Genomic DNA, 25,368 nt, shown 5'->3' with positions numbered 1-25,368 from the left:
CCGAAGCTCATTATGTAAACTAAACTGACCACAAAATCATAGAGATCTGGCTGCCTCTGCCTTCCAAGTGCTGAGATCAATAGCACGCAACATGATGTGTGGTATTTACCTTATTTTGAGACAGAGTCTTTCACTAACCACGACGCAGGTATCGGCTAACACAGAGCAGGTATCAGCTAACATGGCCGACCAATGAACCTCCCACGTATTCCCCTACACCAGCCTGTCTTTGCCTTTCAGCACTGGGTTTATAGACTCGTACTCCCAAACCTGGCTTCCTAACGTGGCCTTCAAACAGATAAATGGTTGTTTCGCAACCCCTCCTCAAAGCACCTCCATCAAGTTGAAACTGCTCTGTTCATCTCAGGTGAGATGCAAAGAGAGGAAGGCGCTCCCTCCGGATCACGCCACCAGGGAGCATCGTGGCAGGACTGCAACTCAGGCATGTGCTCTAGAGCCCGAGGTTCACCTCCAACACGTGGCAATAATGACTGATGGTGGTTTGTGAGGTTGTGTCAGGAGGTTACCAAGACTGCCAGGCGCACGAGACACAGTGTCAGTTATCTGAGGGATCACGTACCCGAGGCACTGACTGTTGCCGGTGTGTGGTTTGGGGTAGCAGTGTCAGTCTCATGGTCCAGCCAAGTGCTGTCTAAGGCCGGGTGCCATCCCAGTGTGTCTCTAGCACCTGGTACCATGCCTTTCTCATGTAGAAGCTCTCACGGGGAGGAAAATGCCAATCATCCCCATTCTCTCTTGTTGAGGGTCAAAGTCATTAAACCCATCTGAATTTGCTGTTGTGTTGTGCCCATGGGGCAAGAGGTCTCTGCAAGGGGAAAATGGTCTGGGCTGATGAACTGATCGTGTAGGGGATCTTCTAAACTCCTGATGGGATTAGGTGTGTGAGGATGCTTGTGTCTAAGTGGAATGGATGTGTGGTGCACAAGTGTCCTGATGGGTACACGTGTCATTTTACTTCAGGGCAGGCCATGAAAATACCATCTTTTTTAGAGTGTCAAGAAGAGTAACCAGAACGATTGTTTCCTGGGTAGTTATGATGCAACTGATTAAGCTTCATTTAAAGTTAGTGTCAAACTAATCATGACATCCATCCATCCATCACAATGGAGAGAGCCTGTCTCCCCAGCCCCAGGGCATGTGGTCCAGTGAAATGTGTTTGAGCATTAGTTGGCTCCATGCCCTGCCAAACTTCCTCTTCGCGTGGACTGCCTGCGGATGTGTAGATGACAGGTGTCATCTCCTCATTTGAACTCCTCAAATGCCATCTGGTAGCAGACCTCATGACCTGGAACATTCTCACTGACCCCAGACATTGAGTCAGTTCCAGACTCCCTTGTGGAGCATTCAGTCTGCATGGTGGGTGATTGACTCAGACAGCCTCTGAGTGACTGGGCAGAGAACAGAAGGTCATGCCACCGGGGGACTGGCTCTTTTAAGCCACCCTCAGAGAAGGGGCAAGATTACTGTCAGTGTCTATAGTTCAAGAGGGACCCAGGCTGTACCCTATATAGAAGATTCCTAGGAATGGCCCCTCTGGTCATGGCCCAAGCTGTGCTCTTTCTCTGTGAGACACCTGTAGGAGAGACGTCCTTGTCCTGGACTGAGAGGGGAGGAAAACTCTTTCCTAAGGTTCAGAGGTCTTCCAGACCTCATTGTAGCTTGTTTATGCTCTCAAAAAGTGGTTCTTCAATACTGTACTCCTGGCTCCTGTGCCCTGGTGGCCTGTGGCTACCACTCTCTTAGATAAGGCCTGCCCTCAGGGTATCTGAAAGACATCAATGTGAGTCCCTCGAACAAAATCAGCAGCTTATCTCATAGGTAGAGTGTGCTTCTTAGGCTAACAGCCCTAGCTTTCTGGATGGGGTTAGCTGAGCTTAGCTTCCTTCTAGATTCGTCCTCTACTCCAGTAGCCAAATGGGAAGGGATGGGGGCATAGAGGGTCTTCATATGATGCCTTCAGGAAGGCAGGAGATTCCATAAGTAGGGAGAGTTCCTGCAAAGCCTTCATACTTCTGCCCAGCAGGCAGGAGGAGGGCCTCGATCTGGCCTACCCCTGAGGGTAAGGGACCGACACAGTCCCTTCCTTCAGTGTCAAGAATGGTATGTGAAATGCAAGTGCCAAGAAAAGTAAGGCTGCCTTGTTCCCGAGTGTAGGAAGGAGATGTGAGGGGAGCAGGACAGGCTGGGCCAGCTGGCGACTGATGTGAAGTGAAGGGCGCCACTGGAGGGTGTGCCCGGGCCAAGAGAGCACAAGACCAGCTAACAAGACTGCTTTAGGAACTGGTCGTTCCGTGGGGCCTGTGCATGACCAGTAACACCTACAAGATGCTTTGAAGAACATGGAGAAAAAAAGTGCTTTGGAGCCCTGGGGAGGATGTGTGTTGCTTACATATGGCCAGGCGAGTTCATGCTTGCTGCATTATCATTGCCCATGCTTCTTGCCTCTACTGGAAGGAGTAGTTTCATACGTGATCCATGCACATACGTGATCCGTGCATATACGTGATCTGAGCACCCCACTGGGGAGCAACAAAGATCTGCAGATCCACCTCTGAGACTCTGGGCCTTCATTGCTGGAATAGAGCATCTTAAATATTTTAGGGAAATATGATAATGCAGATTCAGGATAGATAGGATGAAAATTCCTCCACAAGATTTGGACTAATTTACCTATAATCAAATAGTTAATGTTTGTGCAAAAAATGTGGCAAATATTCCTATTCTTAGGGCTGGGGAGATGGCTCAGCAGTTAAGAGCACTGACTGCTCTTCCAAAGGTCCTGAGCAACCACATGGTGGCTCACGACCATCTGTAATGGGATCCGATGCCCTCTTCTGGTGTGTCTGAAGACAGCTACAGTGTACTTACATGAAATAAATAAATCTTAAAAATTCCTATTTTGAAAACCAATAGAGCATAAATAGACTGGTGTCATTTCGGGTCAGGTTTTTGTCAAAAAATGACATAAGTCCAGACAGTGTTGAAGCCACATGAGTCACAAGAAATCTTCTGGCTTTCGATCCCTTTCAGTGATGACATTGCAGCTAAAGGACTTTCGGTTTGTACAGTCCCCACGGAAGATCCAGAATGGCCGGGAATGAAGAATGGCTGAGCTAAGGAGACAGAGCTGGGCTACCTCAGAGACCTTTGCTTCTGTGTCACCTGAAATCTGCCTCCCCAGTCCTCCAAGTGGGCTTTGAAACCCCAATGTGAAACTGAGTTGCTGATCAACAAGTGATCAATTTATCTGATCAAGATTACTCTTAGGTCCCAGCAAAGTTAGCTTTCTTCCCTTACTGAAGCAGAAAGACAGACTGCTCCCCTGGACCTTTGGCTTCCTAAAAGAAGAGGTGCGGAGCTACTACAGGGCTGGGTGGGTGAACAGGGCTTTAGGCAAAGAGTTGTGCTAGGAAGCAAGTAGGGTTCCTGTCCTCAGAAACTGTAGTTAGGATCCATATGGAATGGTGGGTCTGAGTTGCTTTGTGACTCCTGGCTCAAGTGCTCAAAATACAACTGGGAAATCCAAAGAGTCCTCTCCAGCCATTTATGGTTTTAGGGAACAGGATTTATCAGCATGGCATCCTCACAGTTTCCGCAGATAGAGACCAATCCCAGTAAGTGCTTCCCAGCACTGCACAGAGTAAAGACACTTTGCTGGAACCACAGCTGACCTCTTCTCACTTGGAGACAGTCTGGGAAGCTGGGGAGGAGCCTAGAACCTGACTTGGTGTCTGGGTTCCAACATTCAGTAGTTAGAGACTTCCAGGCAGTTCCTCAAATGTGATGGTGTCAGAAAGTTCCAGCTACACATGACCCTGACCTAAGCATGGGTCCCTTCTGCCAGACTCCTTGAGAATCAGGCTACGGCCTGAGCTTCATACCAACACCTACATTTTTCATTCATCCCAATTTCTACTCACCCAGTGAAACCATTAATCACTCCCCTTAAAACTGATGCGTATAAGCTGCTTTGTGCTAAAACAAACCGACAAACACCAGAGGGGTCTACGAGGTAACAGACCAGAATGGAAGTCTAGCATCTCTGCCTCCATGTGTGTCTGTCTCTTTAGGGTCAGACTCTAGCTGGGCTGATAGGCCTGTCAATTCCTCAAGGAGAGTCTGTGTGAAAACTGGTACCAGACCTGCACTTTCAGCATCCTCCAAGGATAAAGGCAGAGACATGAGTAAAGGAAGCATTTTACCATGTCTTGCTCCAGAAACCCCAAAGCCGCTAGAATTTTCAGTAATTGTTCTAGACTTTGAGTGTCAGGAAGAGCAGAGCCCCAGGAAAGAGTCACTTCTTAGCAGAAACGATCTTCTCACAGGGACAGGCCTGCCTTCTCAGGCAATAAGGAAGACTTGGAGTCACTCAGCTCAACCGATGCTTAATGTTCAACCAAACTACCGCTCTTGACCAAGACTGATCCATTCTGCATCCTGCTGCTCCCTGCCCCAGTTATTCCTCTGTGGAAGCCATAGCTCGTCAGTACTCTAAAGATAGACTTGAAACACCTGCACTTTCCCCATTGGACAACATTGACTGAGTTTCCATTTTATATGCCTTTCTTCTCTTTGGCTGATGGGTTGGGACAAGTGGCTGAGCTTAGTGTTTTAGGACTCTAAAAAAACTCAGGCTCTTGTCTGAAAATCCAAGTAACATTTAGAAGGGCAGGTGGCTTCTGGTGTCCCACAGGTCCAGCAAACTAGTGTGCTGATTTGGGTCTGTCCAACACCCTGTAAATACGTGTTTGTTATCTCTGCTTCTCTAGGTTTGACAAAAGGGACATCTCAGTTCCTAGACTGCCAAGTATGGGGACACTCTACTTCTTGAGAGAAGGGGAGACCCCTCAGAAACCTATAAATGATGCTAGACCAGCTAGGGAAAAGCAAGAATGTGGCTTTGCCTCCCTTTTACAGCTAAGGCTTGGTGACTTGTGCAAATCTTGCCTTAAGTAGCAAGGCTAAGACTAGACTAGATCTGTCTTTTTAAGAGCAATGCTCTGTCTGCTTCTGGTAACACTGTCACCCAATCCCAGCCACCATGGGTAGAAAGCCCACACTGGGCAAGTGGCAGAGGTAGGTGTGGGTAGGAGGAGATTGGGAAGGGCCAGACATTTGGAGAAGGGACTACAGAAGAGGTAGACTCCTGCTTTAATGTATTCATTAAGACACTATGAGAAGAGAGAACCCCATTGGAGGTAACATCTGGCCTTCAGAAGGAGCCAAGACATAGAAATATAGAGCCATATTCCTTCCTAAGACAGAGCGAAAGGCCCACCGGCAGGCAGGTAATCAAGGTGTCAAGGCAGAACAGGGTGTAGGCTGGAGAGGAGTAGCTATGTCACTCAGGTAGGAAGACTCAGGACTTCAATCTCCTCTGTCCCCAGCCTTTACTACTAATGAGGTTTAGAGTGGCAGACAGATTCTCATATAAAGTTCTTTCAATACTAGGCAGTTCAGAGGTTAGGCAGAAACTATTCAGTAAAATAAAGAAATCCACAATCAACTCTGAGAGTAGTGCCTAGTGATTTGGAGGAAATCTGGTGGTGCTTGGGGGGAGTCTGGAGCACCTGGGTTTGAGATTTTGCTTTTCTGATTTCTTCTGCTCGTCTGGATCTTTAAGCCTTTTTTGGCTTGCTTGTGCATAATGTCTGGAAAGGCACTACTGCCAGTCTCTACTGCCACCATGTGGTCGGAGTGGAGAATGACAGGCGCTTCCTTTCATTTATATCAAGGCTCACCCAGTTTCATTTTAATCTTTATTTCCTCACAAGTAAACTCTCTTCCTTGTACATTTCTCGGTGAATATTTATTTTTACCCATAGGCTTTACACACCAGCAAAACTTAAGCCTTTTACAGGTGATTATTGTATCCAGTTCAGGCAACTAAAGTGTCTATGCTTTAAAACTTAGCATTTAAAACAATGGGTTTAATGTTATGTTTTTGAGCAGGTACAGCTCTACATTGCTCACATCTACCATTCATTACCCCCTTACTATGCTATTATACCTGGTGCTAATTATTTATAGCGCATCTTTCCTTCCTCCTCCAGGCAATTTGGTAAAACTCAGAATCTAAGAATTGTAAGCCTTGCATTTGAATTCAGGATCAGCTGCTTGTTGCGTGGCCTCCAGTGAATTCCTGGCGCTCTTTAAGAGGAAATGAGTTTCCATCTACTTAGTCCCTGGTTATAGAAGAGGTGTGGCGCCTGCAGATACCTGGGCTGTGTGTCCCTTCTGGACTAGACCACAGTGTGTTTTTGTGGAAGAGTAGCTGCCGAGATTGAAGGCTTCACTGGGCTCTGCAGAGGTGAGTGCAGGAAGGACCCTGCAGCATCCTGACATAGTCAGCAAGTGCAGGTAGAGTGCAGAAGACCCATGGGCCTCTGCTCCATCCAACGTCAATAGGACTTGTTCGGCAGTTGTGTGGGGCAACAAAGGAGTTTTGCCTGTAGCCCTTCCTGACAATTGGGCCAAGCTTTAGCCACACTTAGAAAACGTTGTGACCTCTTTCAATAGGGCAAACTGTAATCCTACAGTGGTGGCTGCCTACAATGACAGCAGTGAATCAAGTCCTCGGCCCTGTTTCTGCTTATTCCCCTGCCCTGTGCCATCTGTGAAGACATACAACAAAAGAGTGAGCAAGTGAAATTTCAAAATTGGAGTCTCTGTGTCTTTATAGAACTCGTTCTAATGATTTCTGGCTCAGGAGCAGAGCAGGGACTGATTCACAGCAGGTTTGCAGGTCACCTTTGAGAAGATTCCCAGGTCCTGCCTCAAGGCAGGACAGGGGGAAGGTTGATTAGCTTACTAGTCATCTGTCTCCAATAGGGGAGCCATTTCCCAGATAACCTTACCACTGTTCTATTACCATCTACTCAGGCTGTTAAGTAAAATAACAATATGTCTTTTTAAAAAACAATTATTCTTTGTGGATTTCATATCATGCACCCCAATCCCAATCATCTCCCCATTCCTTCTAATCCACCATCTGCCCTTGTAACCTTCCCCACAAAAAAAAAAAAAAAAAAAAATCTCATTGTAAAAGCTGTCGTGTGTTCTACAGTCTACCCTTTGGTCTATACATACACTTTTATGTGCAAATGTTCATTGACTAAGTCATTGGTCTGGCTCGAGGCCTCTGGCTTCTGCTGAACTATTATTGATAATGGATTTCCACCAGCAAGAAGCTCTGATATCCTGAGTCAATGGAGTAGACAGTAAACTAATGTGTCCTTGTAGGATTAGCCTTGGTGCCTGTTTGTGTTCTGAGGCTTCTTGAAGAGGACTTTATCTATTTTTTCTTTGATCCATAATCTTTCTAGGTCACCCTCAGCCCAAATGTGGGAACCATAAAGCTCTGACCTTATGAGAGAAGCATAGAAATTCATCCTCAGGGAACAAATGGGCTTGAAGGCAATATTGGTGTGTGTGTGTGTGTGTGTGTGTGTTCTTTGTGTAGACACTTGCTCAAGTGTGTGTGTTCAGTCACTGGGCTTTGCTTCTGACACCCAACGCCCTCTTCCTCCCTCCTTGTATGTGTACAAATGTAAACCATATGCTGTAAAGCTTGTCACTTTTTATTTGGGGGTAAATACTGTTTCAGTCTTTTGGCTCTAGATTTCCACCTGAGTGTTCACCGGATATCCACAGCAAGGCAATGGCTCGCTTCAGAACAGGAACTGAGGATGGGAAGGAGGTTCTCTCTGCAACAGTTGTTTAATTTGATTTTTGGATGAAGTTTCCATCTGCTGCAGTGGTTCTCAACCTTTCTAAGCTGCAATACAGTCCCCCCATGCTGTAGAGACCCCCCAACTATAAACTTTCATTGCTACTTCATAATTGTCATTTTGCTACTGTTATGAATTGTGACCCAAATGTGTGCTTTCCAAGGACCTTAAGTGACTTCTGTCAAAGGGTCGTTTGACTTGTCAAAGGGGTTGCTACTGGCAGATGGAGCACTGTCGGTCTACTGCATGTGGAGACAGACACTCTTGCTGCTGTGCTGCAGAGCTAAGATACAGCCAAGGACTGAATTATCTCCAGTATGAGGGAGACTCTCACGCTAAATTCAAAGCTGTGTCCAAACTGAGGTTTGTCTCTGCTCTCTTCTCCAAGCAAGCAAAGACCTTTCACTGAGGTGCTGGGTGCTAAAGTGTCTGTGCCTGGGCCAGCACGTATCTTGAAGCCATCTTCCCAATCTGGCTTTTCCCTCTACCCTGAAGTTTTCTAATGAATTTTCATGACCTCTGTAATACTGTAACTATCTAAGTTCCACTTCCCAAACTTTAAGAACTTCAATCAAAGTTTAAATGACTTGCCACCAAGGGACGCACTGCCATTGTGACATCATGACAAATCCTTGAATGTTCTCCAGGATGACGATGCTGGTCATCGCAGTTTTAGTATCTCCTGGGGTTTGAGCCTCTCTGCTAATCTCAGCTGCTGAGATTCTCCTCTCTTGGTCTACTTACCACCATTTTCTCAGCAGAGGTTGTGATGAGAGAAATAACTGTTTTCTCTCCCCATTTGCACACCACACATACATTTCAAGTTTTATTACTGCAATTAAGAGTGACTTTGATGGATTTCCTTAACAATTAAAAATTCTATTAACAAAACCACCAATTCCATTAGTCTTAGAAAAAGAAAAGCAGAGCTGGAGAGATGGCTCGGTGGTTAGAGCACTGACTGTTCTTCCAAAGGTTCTGAGTTCAAATCCCAGCACCACATAGTGGCTCACAACCATCTGTAATGGGATCCAATGCCCTCTTCTGGTGTGTCTGAAGACAGCAACAGTGTACTGGTATACATAAAATAAATAAACAAATCTTTTAAAAAATAAAGAAAAAAAGAAAAAAGCAGTCTTCATACTGGGCAGTGTTGCATGCCTTTAATTCCAGCACTTGGGAGGCAGAGGTAGGCAGATCTCTGTGATTTCAAGGTCAGCTTGAGCTACAGAGTAAGTTTCAGGACAGTTGGCTACACAGAAAAAATGCTGTCTCAAAAAACCCAAACAAAAGAAAACAAAGAAACAAAGGCTAATGAATGAGGGACTGGGCTATGATACTGTCATGTCCCAGTGTAGCCAATGTACTGGGCTAATGCTGAAGCCCTAAGACCTGGCCTTTAACCACTGCTGTGAGCCCTTCACTGTGGGCTTTGGCTGTCACAGAGCTCAGACACCAGACCAGTTTTGGAGTTTCTGGGAATCCACATCGATATGCATAATGAATTTGAATTTTCTGTTTTCTCCTACTACTGAAAATACAATATGGAATCTTACTTAGCCAGGCAGAGTTTTATTTATATGTCATACTTTAAATGTCAGTAGCACTTTGAGAAAGAAGTGGGTAGAGGGGAGAGAAAAATTGAGACCGAAGGAGAAAGATTTGTGATAGAGTATGATGTCACAGAGAATCTGATTTCCAAAAGGTTAATTCATCACCTAATTTAATTATCTGGCTTTGTCTCTAGCTCAACTGTACACATGGTCAATTACCACCCCCCCCCCCCAACACACATACACACTCACACGGCGTTAAGCATCTAAACTTCATGATTACAAGTTTTTTTTTAATTATTGTGGTTTGTTAAAGACCCGTGGAAGTGATGGAGCTGTTTTATCTTTTCAAAGTAAGGTTTTCACCCTGCTTCCTCTTTTGTAAGTGACCGGTGACCAGAACCTTGCTTACTGGTCTTCGCAGAGCTGCTATAGCTGCCTGTGTCATGCACGCATGCTCCGGGCATCATAGTGAGCATTGCCTCAACTCTCCCTTTGGCAGCATTTGCTCTCTGCATCCTCGGTGGAAACTGTGGCTAACAGAAAGACTTTTCTCGGCTGTCCATTCACCCTTCCATTTTCCTCTCATTTCCTCCATCTGTCTGTGTCCCATTGGCTGTTTCCTGTTGCCTACTTACTGCATGACCCCAGTGCCTGCTTTGTGCTTTACGAAGGAACTGGTCTCTTTTCTTATGTAAAGGCCTTGGCTATTTGGGAGAGTGGCTCACAGTGCCTCCAGATTGCCTCAAAAACAGCTGGCTTCACTTCCACCTGCTCCCCAACCACCCACTCACCCCATGGCAGGTGGGGAGCATAGTGTGGTGGTGGAGGGGTGAAGTTAAATTAAACATATAATATCCCTCTTACCAAACCATCCAGTGCTTTTCTATTAAGTCTAGAAGAATATTCAAATAAGTAGGACTCTAGTTGTACTTGCTAATTTTATGTCAATTTGACACAGCTGTGGTCATCTGAGAGGAGGGAATCTTCAATGAGAAAATGCCTCTATAAGACTGGACTGTAGGCAATCCTGTAGAGTGCTTTAATTATGAATTAATGGGAGGAGAACCCAGCCAGTTGTGGGTAGGGTTATCCCTGGGCTGGCTGGCAGTCCTGGGTTCTTATAGAAAAGCAGGCTGAGTAAGCCATGAGGAGTAAGACAGTAAGCAGCACCCCTCCATGGCCCCTGCATCAGCTCATGCCTCCAGGTTCCTGCCTGTTTGAGCTCCCGTTCTTTTGAGTTGCTGTTCTAACTTCCTTTAATGATAAAGGCTAATGTTGAAGCATAAGCCAAATAATTCCTCCCCACCCAAGTTGCCTTGGTCATAGCGTTTCATCACAGTAATAGTAAACTTGACTAGGACCAGCCCCGAGACTGCATGCGATCCCATCTCGCCCATGTTTCAGATCCAGCGTCTTCCCATCTCCATAGTTTTACTTCCTGAAGTTTATTTCTATCAGTCATGCTCTAAAAATATTAACTGGAATATTCCAGAAATAAACAATTTCTAATTCCTGGCTTGCATGCCATTCTGAGGCACATAATGAAAGCTTACATCATACTACTCTGCCCCATTCAGATACAGCTCATCCCTTTGTGCGGTGTGGCCGAGTGCTATACACTACCCATTCATTAATCATGCAGTAGCCATCTTGGTGATCAGAATGGTTGTAATGGTTGGCATGGCTCCAAAGCCCAAGAGCATGGATGCTGGCAATTCAAATCTGTCACAGAAAATCCATGAAGTGATTGCTGTAAGAGAAAGGGCAGAAGTTCTCCATTTAGTAGGGAAAGAAAAAATTGTATGCTTACATTGTTTAAAATGTGTAATACATGAAGATATTTAAACACAGAGAGAAATAGGACATCCATATAACTTAAACCCTATTACTCCTTGGTCTTCTGTTTTACTATTAATTACATTGTTAATCTTTTGCTATGACTAAATTATCAGAAGAGTGTATATTAGGATGCAGGCTCTGTTCTAGGCACCCACTAGGGTGTTAGAACAAACACACTCCTAGAAATAGGGAGGAGGCCTTAAATTCACTGTGACCTCTGTTCCTCTTTACCCACAATTCACTAGACCTTCCCTCATTGGCTTCCTCTTGTTAATCAAGCCTTCACTCACCTGTTACTGGTTGGTTGTGTTGCTCAATTTTAATTACAGTATTTTGGAGGTAGATGTAGGCAGATCTCCATGAGTTCAAGGCCAGCTCAGTCTACAAAATGAGTTCTAGAGTAACCAAGGCTACACAGAGAAACCCTATCTCAACAACAAAGAATCAACAACAAAACCTCACCTGTCAGCAGTTGTCTCTCAGCATGCTACCCAGCTCTCCTGTCTCACTAGCTATAGTCCCTCTGCCACAGGGTTTTCTCCCACTTTCATCACGGCATGTGTCATTGTCTGATCCGATTGCATTTAATACAATCTGACAGAGCAGAGATTGTGTGCTGTGACTCGCTGTTGTGATCTCAGTGTCCAGAACATTACAGATGGTTAACGATCACAGTGAACAGTCACAGAAACAGGAAAGTGCAGTTTGGAGCTGTCAGCTCACTGGTAGGCTACACAGGAGTGCCTGGCCCAGAACAACAGCTTGACCACTGCAATGGCTATCCCTGGTTGTCGCCTGGACTACATCTGGAGTGAACTACAATCCAGAATTGGTAGGCTCACCTGTGGTCCAGATCTCGACACTGGAAGACTCAGGTTTTTGACCTGGAAGTTGACATGGAGATCTTGAGGCAGCAGCCATGAAAAGCTTAGATCCAGGCAAGGTAGTATACGCCTTTAATCCAGGAGATTGAGGCAAGCAGATCTCTGAGTTCAAGGCCAGCCTGAGACAAAGCAAATTTCAAATCCAGATGTGGTAGTATACACTTTTAATCTGGGCCACACCTTTTGCTGCAGACCTACATAAAATATTGGAAGAAGGAAGACACACTCTTCTTCACCTGCTTGTACTTTCTTGACAGCACATCTGTTGGAACCTACCTCCTCAGGATTCCAGCTTATACAGGAGACCAGCTGAAACACCTAGTCTTGTGGGACTGAAAAGTTTCCTTATTCTTAGACTTTCTGTTCACTGCTGCCAATTGTTGGGTTAGTTGACCTGCAGACTGTAAGTCAGTACAATAAATTCCCTTAATATATATATTCCATAAATTCTGTGGCTCTAGAGACCTTGACTAATAAATCACCACATTGGTTCCTAACCTCCTGCTCTTTGTACCCCCAATGGCCACCAACGAAGAACAGTTCCAGAAGCCCCTCCTGTGTATAGGTGACTTGAGAAAGAAAGCACAACTGGGCATTCTTGTCAGACTCTCAGGGTAAACCAGGGGACCACATATCAACACACTGGATGCTGAAGTTGGGTCTTGGGGAGTGAGTAAGCTAGACTGCCACATGCCAGTTGGACCATGGATAGGGGTGGACTGAGTTAGGGTCAGGCAGGTGTTTGTAGGGACACTACAGCAACAGGATCTGTGAAAGGGACCTGGGAGCCTGGCCTCTAACCATGGAAGACTGGTTTAGGGATCTTGGGGCCAATACTGTTTATTGTGGCCAACAGAGAGGGCACTGATTGCAGCAAGCCAAGCGCTTAAAGACTGCTTCCAAAACTGAGAAGCAACTGGGGATTTATAGTTCAGAAAGCTGTGATCTCACTTGCTCTGGACTCCTTTCCTAGAGTTAGAGATTTGCTTGTTTCCCCTCCCTCCTTCTCTACCTCCCTCCCTCCCTCCATCTCTTCCTTCCTTTTGAATCGTCTTTCATTTTTTGAGACCAGGACTCTTCTGTGTATCTCCAAAAATATCTCAACTTTGTAGTCTTCCTGTCTTAGTCTCCTGACTGCTGAAATTACATGTGCGTAATATCACTCTTGTTTTAAATACTAGCACTTGCTTATAGACACACAACCCCTCAGAGCTTCTTGAAATACAGGAGGGCTGTTGAGGAGACATGAACTCCCCAGGCTTGCTTTAGTACCCACCCCAACTTTTTTCCCACTGTAGTGAAGCACCCTGGAGGCTGTCATTTTCTATCACTTCCTCTTTGCTGAGACAAGTATGCTCAGGGACCACCCATATGGGCCGCTCCAGTTTTGTGGCTTCTGGGAGTACACAGACCTGACAGGCTACAGCCTTATATTTTCCTAGCTTTGTGATGCGAAAGATGACTCATTAGGCGGATGCTAGCTTTACTGATTAATCTTACTTATGAATGTCTATTCTCCCCTGAAGCCTTGCCGGGAGCACTCGTTTTGCTACACTAGGAACAAAATCACTGGCGGGTCCCTGTAGCATTGCATACTGCCGACTCCATCTCTTTGGTCCTCCACATTAATTTACTTCAAATGACACCAAGGGGCCGATGTGTTGTAAATACACCTTTGCTTTGATGAATTTTTTTTGCTTTCATTTCTAACCATTTGTATAAAAATCTCTAGTTTCAGCTTGTTTAGACCTTTAGGGCAGGGAATTGAACTCTTCCAAACCACTTCCAAATTGCTCCCACTCTGAAAACGTGCTGAGGCTGGCATTTTCTCCTGGACCAAAAGCTTCTGTTCTTTTATCAGTCAGAAAACGGCACACACTACACAGCCTCTGACTCCCAATTCTGATCCCCCATGATGCTTTTAAATCAGCGGTTTCCAACCTCCCTAATGCTGCGACCCTTTAATACAGTTCCTCATATCATACTGATCCCAACCATAAAATTGTTTTGTTGCTACTTCATAGTTGTAATTTTGCTACTGCTACACTCATAATGCAAACATCTGATATACAAGACATCTATTATGTGACTCCTGTAAAAGGGTTGTTTGACCCCCATAAGGATTGTGACTCAAGGCTGTGACTCTCTAGGTAGAGCTGGTGCAGCCATGTGGACAGAGTGAGGTTGTAATCCACTGTGTGTTACCTCTGCATTAGATGACAGATGGGGGACCTCGAGACCTCGTAAAAGAAGGCTGTGGGTTGTAGGTGAATGGGTCTGTTATTCTCTGCCTGGTTACAGTAAACTAGTTCATAAATCCCCTTGGTTGAAAATGGCTCTTCTGGGTAGAAGAAATGGCTCAGTGGTTAAGAGCACTGACTGTTCTTCCAGAGGTTCTGAGTTCAATTCCCAGCAACCACATGGTGGCTCACAGCCGTCTGTAATGAAATCTGATGACCTCTTCTGATGTGTCTGAAGACAGCTACAGTGTACTTATATATAACAAATAATTTTTAAAAAGTGGTAACCTTTAAAAAAGAAAAGAAAATGGCATTTCCACTTTCTTTTTGGTCAACCATCCAAAAAGGTGGCCTGAAGTTCCACACACAGTTCCTCAAGTTCTTTAGCACATTCTGAAAGCTTCCTTTCTTTCTCTTGTTTGGAGGCTGAGTGGCTGCTCTCTAATTCTACCCAACTTTATTCAATAGGCTGACTTTCAGGTTGGCAGTCCTGTCCATGATGATAAAATGTGAGTCACTGAGGAGTTCCCATTTCAGGATTAAGCAATGCCAACTGGCTGCATTGTGCCTGATTTTTCTTGCACTGACAGATTAGACTGGTTTTCTGGGTAATGCATTTCCAAGAGTCTTTGCTTCCATGTAGACCACAGGCAGAGTCCACCAAAGGAAACTACATCATATTTGTTCTATTTCTTCTTTTAAAACTTTCATTATTTTATACATACTTGTTATGTGTAAGATGTCTTACCTGCATGCATGTCTGTACACCATTTGACTGTCTAGTGCCTTTGGAAGTCAGAAGAGGGCATCAGATCCCCTGGAAATGCAGTTACAGACAGTTGTGAGCTGCTTTGTGAGGGCTGGGATTTGAACCCTGGTCCTTTGGAAGAGCAACTCTTAACTGCTTAGCTATCTCTCCAGCTCTTCTTCCTCCACTCTTTGGCTGATGAATGTGAGGCTGGGTTTCTTTTTAAGCACGTTTTAACACTACCAAGAGAAAATGAGGAGTATAGTTTTGCTCTATCTGGAAACTCGAGAGTTTAATAAAATAAATAAAAAAGTATAATGATAAATAAAAAGTATTTCTTGTAGCTGGACTGATAACACCAAAAGTCAAATATAAAATTAATGAGTTAATTTTGCTGCATTGCGCTTGAAATTTGCACTCTGGCTGTGGAAGGATGTGATTCTGGAAACTATACGGGAACCTTTGGTTAGACCTCGAAGCAACTGTCAAGCTTGAACCTCCAATTGACTCTGCCACCTGAAGACATCAGTCTGCTTGTGTCTGAATCTCCTGTGGTACCTTACTTGAAGTAAGTGCCTAAAAAGGCAGTTCCCACCCTTCTCAAAAGACGAAGCCATCTGCTTGCTGTTGCCATGGGACCCAGAGCTAAGTCACATTTCAGCATGCTGCAGCTGCATATCCTCTCTACTAGCTACTTCTCACAGCATTGGAACAATGTACCTGGTGGAGGAAACCTAGACAGGGGGTTACTTTGGTTCTTGGTTTCTGGAAAGGCATCCCATATGTTAGGAAAGGTATGTCAAAGAAGCTGGTCTGTGATAAGATTAGTTGTGACATTTTCCATATCTTGCTAAACTAGGAAGCAGGGACAAGAATGGCAGGAGGGACGATTTTTATCCTTGGGACCTCACCTCTAGCAACTTTCCTCTGTTCAAGGTTCCGTAAGCTCTCAATACATTGCCACCATCTGAGAACCAATGGTTTTAACATGTGAGCCTGGGGGGGAGCATTGTACATTCAAACAACAACACACTCACCCCCAAATAGCTTACACACCAAGAATTCCAAGATACTGATGGTGTGTATCATTAGAGGCCTGGAAAAGGTGCAACTGAACCTGAAAGATGTTAGACCAAGGAGAGGGACATAGCAGTGGATCAACTCTAATCCGTGGATACAGCTGCATATTAATGTGTGTGGTACTTACTGAGAGTCTTCCTCACAGCTTTGCTCCTTACTCGACCTAAATGGGGGCACAACTACCCTTCATTTAAGAAGATGAGATTCTATAGCTTCTCTAGCAGGTGATAAAGAATGCAAAAGCCAGGGAGATAGGATTTATCTGTGCAAACGGTAACATCTGTCCCCACTGGTGCTCCCAGCGAAGGCCCCAGAAGACCTGTCTCCACAAAGGCAATGATAAACATGTTAGTGAACATGACACCTACCCTCCCAAGCAGCTGTGTGTTCCTTCTCTTTGTAGGTCAGCCACATCCATAGGGGATGCTAACAGTGTAATGAGCTCTCAGTTTTCAACTGAGATGAGAGTCCAGACCAGTGGCAGCCAAGAGACCATTACTGTAAGGGGCAGCAGGGAGGTACAGTCAGAATTCCCTGCTCCAAGGAGATCTTCAGCTGTGGTCAATTCTTCCCGGTATTCCTAGAAATTAAATAGGCAGAGATATTACTATAGCATTATTTGATACATATGATATAAAATACTCTAAGGCCTGTCATGAAGAATCTGACTGCAGCAGCCAGAGCTTTTGACACTGTCTCAAGGCAAGCAATTCAAAATCTCAGTCTGTTGAATGTCTGTGTGTGTGTGTGTGTGTGTGTGTGTGTGTGTTATGTCATATCATTGTCACAAACATGCTCTGTAAATCTTATGCCAAGCTTTCTCCAAAAGGCTCTATTGGTTAGAGTGGTGGTGTTTGAAATGAAGAATTTCTAGGCTTTTCCAAGATTACTAGACATTGATTCTGAGTTGACTCTAATTCCTGGGGACCCAAGATACCAAGTGACCCCACCAGTCAGAGTGTGTGTTGATGGTGGTCAGGAGATAGAATCTGAGCTCAAGCATGATTCATAGTGGAGCCAGTGAATCTACAGACACTGACTCTAATATTCCCTTGCTTCCTGCATGGATAATGGCAACACATATGCAGACGTGAGATGAAGATCATTCTGACAGGAATTATTGCCCATTCTCTTCACAATAGTATGGTGTAAGCCAGAGGACTCTATCCTCTCACAGAGATGCCTGCACATTCATGTTTTGTGCTTCCATTTTCACAACAGCAAGGCAATGAAACCAGCCTCTATGTCTATCAACAGATGGATACTGAGAATGTGGAACATATACACAAGAAATTTTATTCACTTGTAAAGAAAGATAAAATTTACAGGAAATGGTGAATATTATCTTAAGTGAGGTGACACAGAGTAAGGAAAACAAACACTGATTGCTGCTTTCGTGTGTGGGTCTTTCTACTTGGCATGCTTGTATATTTAGGTAGTATATTAGTATATATAAGTATGGTTAGAAGACACACACACACACACACACACACACACACACACACACACACACACACGGGGTGGAGGAGAGCTGGAGAGTGCCATATCAAGATGATGACTTGGCTGAAGAAAATAAGAGGGAAGCAACTTATAATAAAAATATTAATTTCAACACATAAATGCTTGCAATGACCAAATGAGTACTGAGTTGCATGTGGCTGTGTGTAGAGTCAGTGAGGCTGAGAAGCTCCGAAGCAGATAGACAGAAACGAGATGCTATGGACACTGTCTCTCTGATGACAATTATGTTAGACTCCAGTCCCAGAAAATTCGAGGAAGAAATGCAGGCAGGACAAACTGAATGTCAAAGGTTTTGTGACTGGGTTGGTGTACTAATACCTCCATGTGAGGACTTGCCTGGTTACAGAAGATGGTTGGTTCAGGTTCTGCATTTTCCATTGGTAGGTGTCATTGCTAGGGTTACCTTCTTTCTTTCTTTCTTTCTTTCTTTCTTTCTTTCTTTCTTTCTTTCTTTTTTCTTATTTAGTCTTCATTCCTAATCATAAACTTAACTTTGCAATTCAGCTAGACTTGGAGGGGAATGAGGAAAATATGGAACCCAAAGAACTTCAGTGAGAGCAGAGATCACAGGGTATTTTGAGCAGATGGGGTGGGAGTGCTCTCCTTAGCTATAGAAGGAATGGTTTAAGGGGTAAAATTCCCACAAGTCAAAAGAAATTAGAGTTGTCTAGTTAGAAATGGTGATCTTCTTACCGGTCTTGCCCTTTTTGGATCCAAAATGCTTCATGGCTTCCACAATGTTCATGCCGTCTTTCGCCTTCCCAAAGACCACATGCAACCATCCAGCAACACAGTCTTGGCAGTGCAGATAAAGAACTGGGAACCATTTGTGTTTGGTCCGGTACTTGCCATGTACAAGATGCCAGGACCTGTATGCTTCAGGATGAAGTTCTCATCCTCAAATCCTCATTATCTCCGTAGATGGACCTGCCACCAGTGCCATTATGGTGTGTGACATCACCACCCTGGCACATGAATCCTGGAATAATTCTGAGAAAGGAGGAATCCTTACAGCCAAATCTTCTCTCTCCAGTGCTCAGAGCATGAAAGTTTGCTGCTGTCTTTGGAACTTAGTCTGCAAACATCTTGAAGGAGATGAAGACTAAGGGCTCGCCATCGGCTATGATGTCAAAGAACACTGTGGGGTTGACCAAGTCTGCAGCAAATGGCAAAAAGCAACCATGGCATCTGCTAGGGCAACTTTCATAGTCCATGGACTTTCTGCTGTGCTATGTTTCTACCTCCCTCTGAAATGTCCCCACCCCCATTCTAATTTTTCTCCTAGGTTTTGTTCTGTCTCTCATCCCTTGTTTCCAACTCCACCCAGTCCACCGCCAACATCTACTCTATTTCCCCTTCCTGGGGAGATTCTTGTGTCTCCCTGAGCTCTACTTGTTACTTAGCTTCTCTGTGGACAGTAGCATGGTTATCTTTGACTTTACAAATTTATCACTAATAATTGAGTGCATACCATGTTTGTCTTTTTGAGTCTGGGTTACCTCACTCAGGATGATTTTTTTCTTTCTAGCTCCATCCATTTGCCTGCAAATTTTATGATACCATTGTTTTTAACAGCTGAGTTATATAAATGTACCACATTTTCTTTTATCCATTTTCAGTTGAGGGCTGTTGTTTCCAGTTTCTCAATATTATGAATGAAGTCACTATGAACATAGTTCAGCCAGTGTCCTTTGGGTATATGCTCAGGAGACATAGCTGGGTCTTGTGGTAGATAGATTCCCAATTTCCTGAGAAACTCCTATATTGATTTCCAAAGTGGTTGTATAAGTTTGCTCTCCCATGAGCAGTGGAGGAGTGTTTCCCCTTGCTCTATGTCCTGGCTAGCATAAGCTGGCACTTGTGTTTTTGATCTTAGCCATTCTGACAGGTGTAAGATGGAATCTCAAAGTTGTTTTGATTTGTATTTCCCTGATGGTTAAGGATGTTGAACATTTCTTTTAAGTGTTTCTAGCCATTTGAGATTCTTTTCTTGAGAATTCTGTTTAGATCTGTACCTCATTTTTTCAATTGAATTATTTGGTTTGTTGATGTCTGGTTCCTATTCTGTGGGCTGCCGATCACCCTGCACAAAACTCAAGCCTAAGTGGATCAAAGACTTCAACATAAAACCAGACCCACTGAACCTGGTAGAAGAGAAATCGGAAATAGATTTGAATGTATTGGCACAGGAGATGACTTCCTGAACAGAACACCAATAGCTCAGGCACTAAGAACCAACAGTTAATAAGTGGGAAACTGAAAAGCTCTGTAAGTCAAAGGATACCATCAAGGGGAGCCTTTCTCTTGTGTGTAGACAGCTGCTGTGCTTGGAGGAGTGGGCTAGTTACAGTTTATTACAAGAGTGAGTTCGGCAATGAAAAGTCATTGCCAGATGCCAGACTGATTTTGGACCAGGTGGTCCAGTCTCCAGAACTGTAGGAAACAAACCTCTGTTCATTATAAGTTACTCAATCTGTGGTATTCTGTTATAGCAGCATGCAACAAAAGGCAACCAGCAACCAGGAAAAGTTCATGCAGAATGACGAAGAAACATCAAAATGGGGATTTCACCAGCTTGCAAATTACACCCAGGGGAAAGGTGCTCTGTGGTCTCCTTTCTGCTGCCCTTACAGTTTGCTAAAACACATCACTTAATGTGTGACACTTTCATTATTTACTGCTCTGAGGCTCAGAGAGCAGAGCAGCCAGGCTGGTCTCCGCTCACTCATTCATTAGTTTTAATTAAAGCCTCTAATTTTATTTATGCTGCCACAAACTGATTAACAATTTGCCAGTACAGAGCAGGAAGCCTTAAAAAGTACCATGAGGAATTTGTGGGTCTCTAACCACAAACCTTATAGGAATGGGGGTGGGGGTGGGGACTGTGGAGGGCCTCCATCCACCACAGCACAGTGAAGCTGTGGAGTTCTGGACAGAAAATAAGAAAGGCTTCAGATAACCTGAAGGGGTTGGAAAGCTTCCACAAGGTGAGACAAGAGGACTTGTAGAATACCCTAGACTGACAACTTGGCTGGGAGAAAGTGAGGAATGACTCAAACATTTATCCCTTCACTCTCTGAGGTACAGGTAGAGTGCTAGCACCAGATATTAGGGGGAAAAATTAGAGACCAAAAAGGCAGAAGTAGGAAGTTTTAACCCAGACATATGCAAATGTGGTTATATATACACTCCAAGCTGATCTAGTTCCCATTGGGTGATAGAGTTGTCTTGGTCACATCAGAAAGCCCAACAGGTTTTTAATTTTTTTTAATAATTTATTTTTATCTTATGTGCATTGGTGTTTTGCCTGCATGAATGTCTGTATGAGGGAGTCAGATCCCCTGGAGCTGGAGTTACAGTTATGAGATGCCATGTGAGTGCTAGAAATTGAACCCTGGGTCCTTTGGAAGAATAGCCGGGGCTCTTAACCACTGAGCTGTCTTTCCAGCCCACCCACCCCATTTCCAACAGGGTTTTAATAAAGTGAAAGTGAGTGCTGGTTTTCTTTTGCTATTCATGCTCTGGTGTCATTTCTAAGAATCCATTCTCAAGTCCAAGGTCATAATTGCTAACTCAAAAGTTTCCTTTTAAGGATCTTATGGGGGGCTGGAGAGATGGCTCAGCAGTTAAGAGCACTGACTGCTCTTCCAGAGGTCCTGAGTTCAATTCCCACAACCACATGGTGGCTCATAACCATTTGTAATGGGATCTGATTACCTCTTGTGACAGCTACAGTATATTCATATAAATAAAATAAATAAATCTTTATTAAAAATGATCTTATGGTTTTAGTACTTATATTTAGCTCTTCAATTCATCTTGCATTATTCTTTTTGAGTATTTTCACTTCTGATTACCCTCTTCTATATTCAGTTCTTTTGTGAATGAGCATCGTCAATCTCAGCACCACCATTGAAGAGACTATTATTTCCCCACTGAATGAACCTAATTGGTGCCATTGCTGAAGCCCAGATGAATATGCATGTGTGGGCTCTAATTTATTGATTTATATGACTATGCTTATACGAGTATACACTTTTCTAGATATAAATTCAATCATCTCTTCTTTGCCTAGTAAATAAAATAAATCTAAATTTCATGTTCAGCTTACAAAATTTTAGATTCTGGTCTTTCCCTATCTTAGTTTCAGTCAGAGGCCCAATGTCTACTCTTTAAATAAGCCAACCTATATATGTTTAGCTTCTTTGCATTGCTGCTTCCTGTTAAAAACCTCTCTCCATCCAACCCTCTCATAGATGTCTTCAGGAATTCCTGTGGCTCAAACTACTGACATGTGTCCAATTCAGATCCCACTTCCTATTCACCGTAGCAGTGTAGATGCTTCCCCCGTGTTCGTGTGCTGAAATATTAATCCCAGTGCAGCCATGTCGAGGGGAGGCCGTGGAAAGGCCTTAGGATGATTAAGAGATGAATAATGGTACCAATGAAGCATGGGGCTTCTCCATTTTTTTTCTTGCTTGCTCTTTTGCCTTCTGCTACAGGACAACACATCAGGAAGGCACCCACCAGATGTGATGCCATGATGTTGGGCTTCCTCTGAAGCCCTAATAAAAGCAACTGGTATTGTTTATAAATGATCTAGACTCAGGTATTCAGTTATATCAGTACACACCAAGGTATCCACTAAAAGTTAGTTAGCCACTGTGGTCCTATCTTGTGATCTTTAATCTTTAGTAGCGTTTCTTACTTAAGATTTCTCAGCCTTCAGAACTTTGAGCCTATAGCATTTTGTTACGGCAGCAGCCTGAACTAAGACATGTGTACAACAGGCACTGGGAACTGAGCACAGCATGTACCTAAAAGCACTGTAAATGGCTTTCAAAATTCAGGGAGAAAGGGGCAGACATGAGAGAAAAATTAGATGGCGCAGGACAAGAGAGGAGCTTACATGACTGAGGTAGCTTAGAGTCACACCTCCATGGGGAGAGTCTGAGGCAGAGAAAGCACACGATCAGAGCTGGGTCTTGTGAAAATCCCATTGTCAGCGGCAGACGAGCGAAAGGAGAATGAAGGTGAGTAGAATCAAGGTTGCACACAGTGACTGAGACAGGCGGGGGGGGGGGGGTTGGGGGGAGGGGATGGAGAAAATGAAGCACACACTTGTGAGTTGTGGAGGGGGCTGAACCACTGCACCTCAGGACCGACTGGTATAGGCGAGGATACTGGGTTTAGCTGATGTTCAGACTTCTATGTTCATAAACAGTTTGGCAGATTTGGTCCCAGAAGTCTTACTATTTGGGATATCCAATCTTTAATTTTCAGCAGGGTTGACAATAGGGTTTCCACATTCTGACTGGTTTTTCTGGAGGCCTCTGCAGGTTTTTGTGAGCTCTTTGCACCTCCACTCTATGTGACTATCTCATGATGACCACATGCAAAACTCCAATTTTGTGTTTTTAAGAAACCAAGGAGAACACAGAATTTAGCATCTGGAAGCTGCCACCAACTCAAACAGTTCTCTGAATAGTTTTCCTCTTGAGAAGTGTCCGGTGCCATATGAAGGAGCTGCAGAAGGACAGCGGAACTCTAGGCACTTGTCCTGACCTATCCCATTCTGGTTCCTGGGCTCAACACTGGTGGCCACAGGTACTTTTAGCATCCTGGTCCTGAGCCGAGAACTTCTCAGTCCACGTGTAGGACACATACATGACAAGGACACTGAATTTTCCTTAATTGTTCAGATGATTCAGTGTAAGGGAACAAGGCACATGCCTGTGTATCCAGGCAGTAAGTAGTTTGAAGCCTGAACAAATGATTCCTATAGGACGATTGCTAGTTGTCAAACAATACAGGAGGGATTCCCAAGCTGTGTTTAAATTAGAAATGAGTCACGTCAGGGACAATCCTGGTCTCAGGCCACATCATGTCACATAGTGCTACTGAAGAACTGCCACACCAAAAAAATAAAAAGCATCATGGTGGGTGTGGGCATATGCCTGTAGAGGAAACCACCATGGTGTTCACTCTGTAGAGCTCTCCTGTGGGCAGCAGATCTGTGGGGTTCAGGATATAAGCAGAAGTGCTATGGTTTCAGGCCATAAAGGCAGCAGGGTCAATGAGGACCTCAGAGTGTCAACTAGAGTGGTTTTGGCAGAGTTCTTGGGACTCCCAATAACTGACAGACAATAGGATCAGACACGGCTCTCATACATGTATCTAACCTGCAGCCTTTATAAGCCCCAAGGAATGTGGCCCAACACAAAGTAACAAACTTACTTAAAACATCATACAATTTTGTGACTTTTTGGGGGTAACTTGGTCACATAGATATCTCATATGAACTTTGAAGATAATAATGTCACGCTGCCACAGTGTCAAAAGTTTGTACGTGCCTACTAGGGCATGGGAAGATGAAAGGAGGCCTGAGGACATCCTAGACTAGAGAGACCCAAACTCCAGACAGACAAGTAAGATGGACATGAGGCCACTAGTGACGACAGCAGCAGCCAGGAGGTACAGATAGGACATTTTGAGTTTGTGTTATGAAGATGCACTTGTATACCATACTGAATAAAATAGTCAGTACCTGACACACTATTAATGGTTCTTTGTTCTGAGTTAATTGCCTCTCAGTTGAAGGCCCCTGGGGGGATTTCAAGGTTGTTACAACAGGAGATAACTTGAGCATCCAGAGTGACAGAAGAGAGCCAGGGATAAGGGGAGAAGCATAGGTATTACAGGTCTCAAAATGGTGGCTCCACAGCTGACCAGACGGGTGAGCCCAAGCTCCAGAACTGTTATTGCCTGTGTTCCATCCCCATTACTCCTAATACAATCTGAAGACTCTAGAGTAATATCAGGTCAGACAGGTCTCTAGCCTACTTGCTGCATGTGTGATGGCTTAATATTGATTGTAAAGAACCACCCAGGAGACAAACTCTGGGTATGTCTGTGACAGGGTTTTTCTAGATTAGGATAACTGAAGTTGAAGATCTACCCTAACTGTAGGCAGCACCATTCCATGGCTTGATATCCAGAAAGAATAAAGCAGAAATCTCGAGGAGCACCAGGGTTCATCTCTGCTTCCTGACTAAGGATGGGGTGTGACCTTAAGCACCTGCAACCATGGTACCTACAGCAGCTGTGACTTCCGTCACTATAGATAGACACACCCTTGAATTGTATGCAAGAATAACTCTTGTCTTCCTTCCCTTTGTTTGTCAAGTATTCTGTTGCACCAACCAACAAAGTAACTAATTCAGAGATTACTGCCTAGCCCAGCTACAGACTGAAGCTCACCCTTGGTTTAGTCCCCCACAAGACAGGAGAACTGGTAGGCAATTGAAAGGATCTTACTGTTGGAAGGAGAAGCAGAGTTTCTCCCAAATACATAATGAATGATTCCTAGACATTTTGAGAATGTGATATCACTCCTAACGTTTTGGGGGGTAGAAGAGCTTATTCTTGTCTAGAGAAACAGATGGTAGAAGCAAATGAGGTAGTAGCAGAGGATTAATAGCTTCCAAGGTGTGGGCGGGGCTTAGAAAGGCCAGTAAGTGCCCACCCATCACAGACGGTGTTCTCTCCCATTCCCCTGATTCATATGCAGATCTTACCTTAGCTCCTTACCATATGAATGTACCTGGGGAATAGGGCTATCTATTAAGTCTCTAATTCTGTATTACTGTTGTCCTTGTGAGAACAAAATTAGACAGAGACGCATGCCTAGAGGAAACTCTGTGAGGGGACACAGAGAGAAGAAGGCCATCACAAGCCATAGTGAGAGGC

At 44.3% G+C, this 25,368-nt stretch overlaps 1 pseudogene across 1 annotated transcript; it reads right to left on the bottom strand.

Moving 5' to 3' along the window:
• Positions 1–18,286: 18,286 nt before the first annotated feature.
• Positions 18,287–18,593, bottom strand: LOC308427985 (peptidyl-prolyl cis-trans isomerase A-like; annotated as a pseudogene). The gene has a single exon. The product of its transcript is annotated as a peptidyl-prolyl cis-trans isomerase A-like (transcript).
• Between the last annotated feature and the right edge of the window lie 6,775 nt (positions 18,594–25,368).

Source organism: Micromys minutus, assembly GCF_963924665.1.
Source record: "Micromys minutus genome assembly, chromosome: 12".
In the NCBI taxonomy this organism is placed as follows: domain Eukaryota; kingdom Metazoa; phylum Chordata; class Mammalia; order Rodentia; family Muridae; genus Micromys; species Micromys minutus.
Note: the sequence above shows the minus strand (reverse complement) of the source record. Positions and strands in the feature narration are given on the sequence as shown.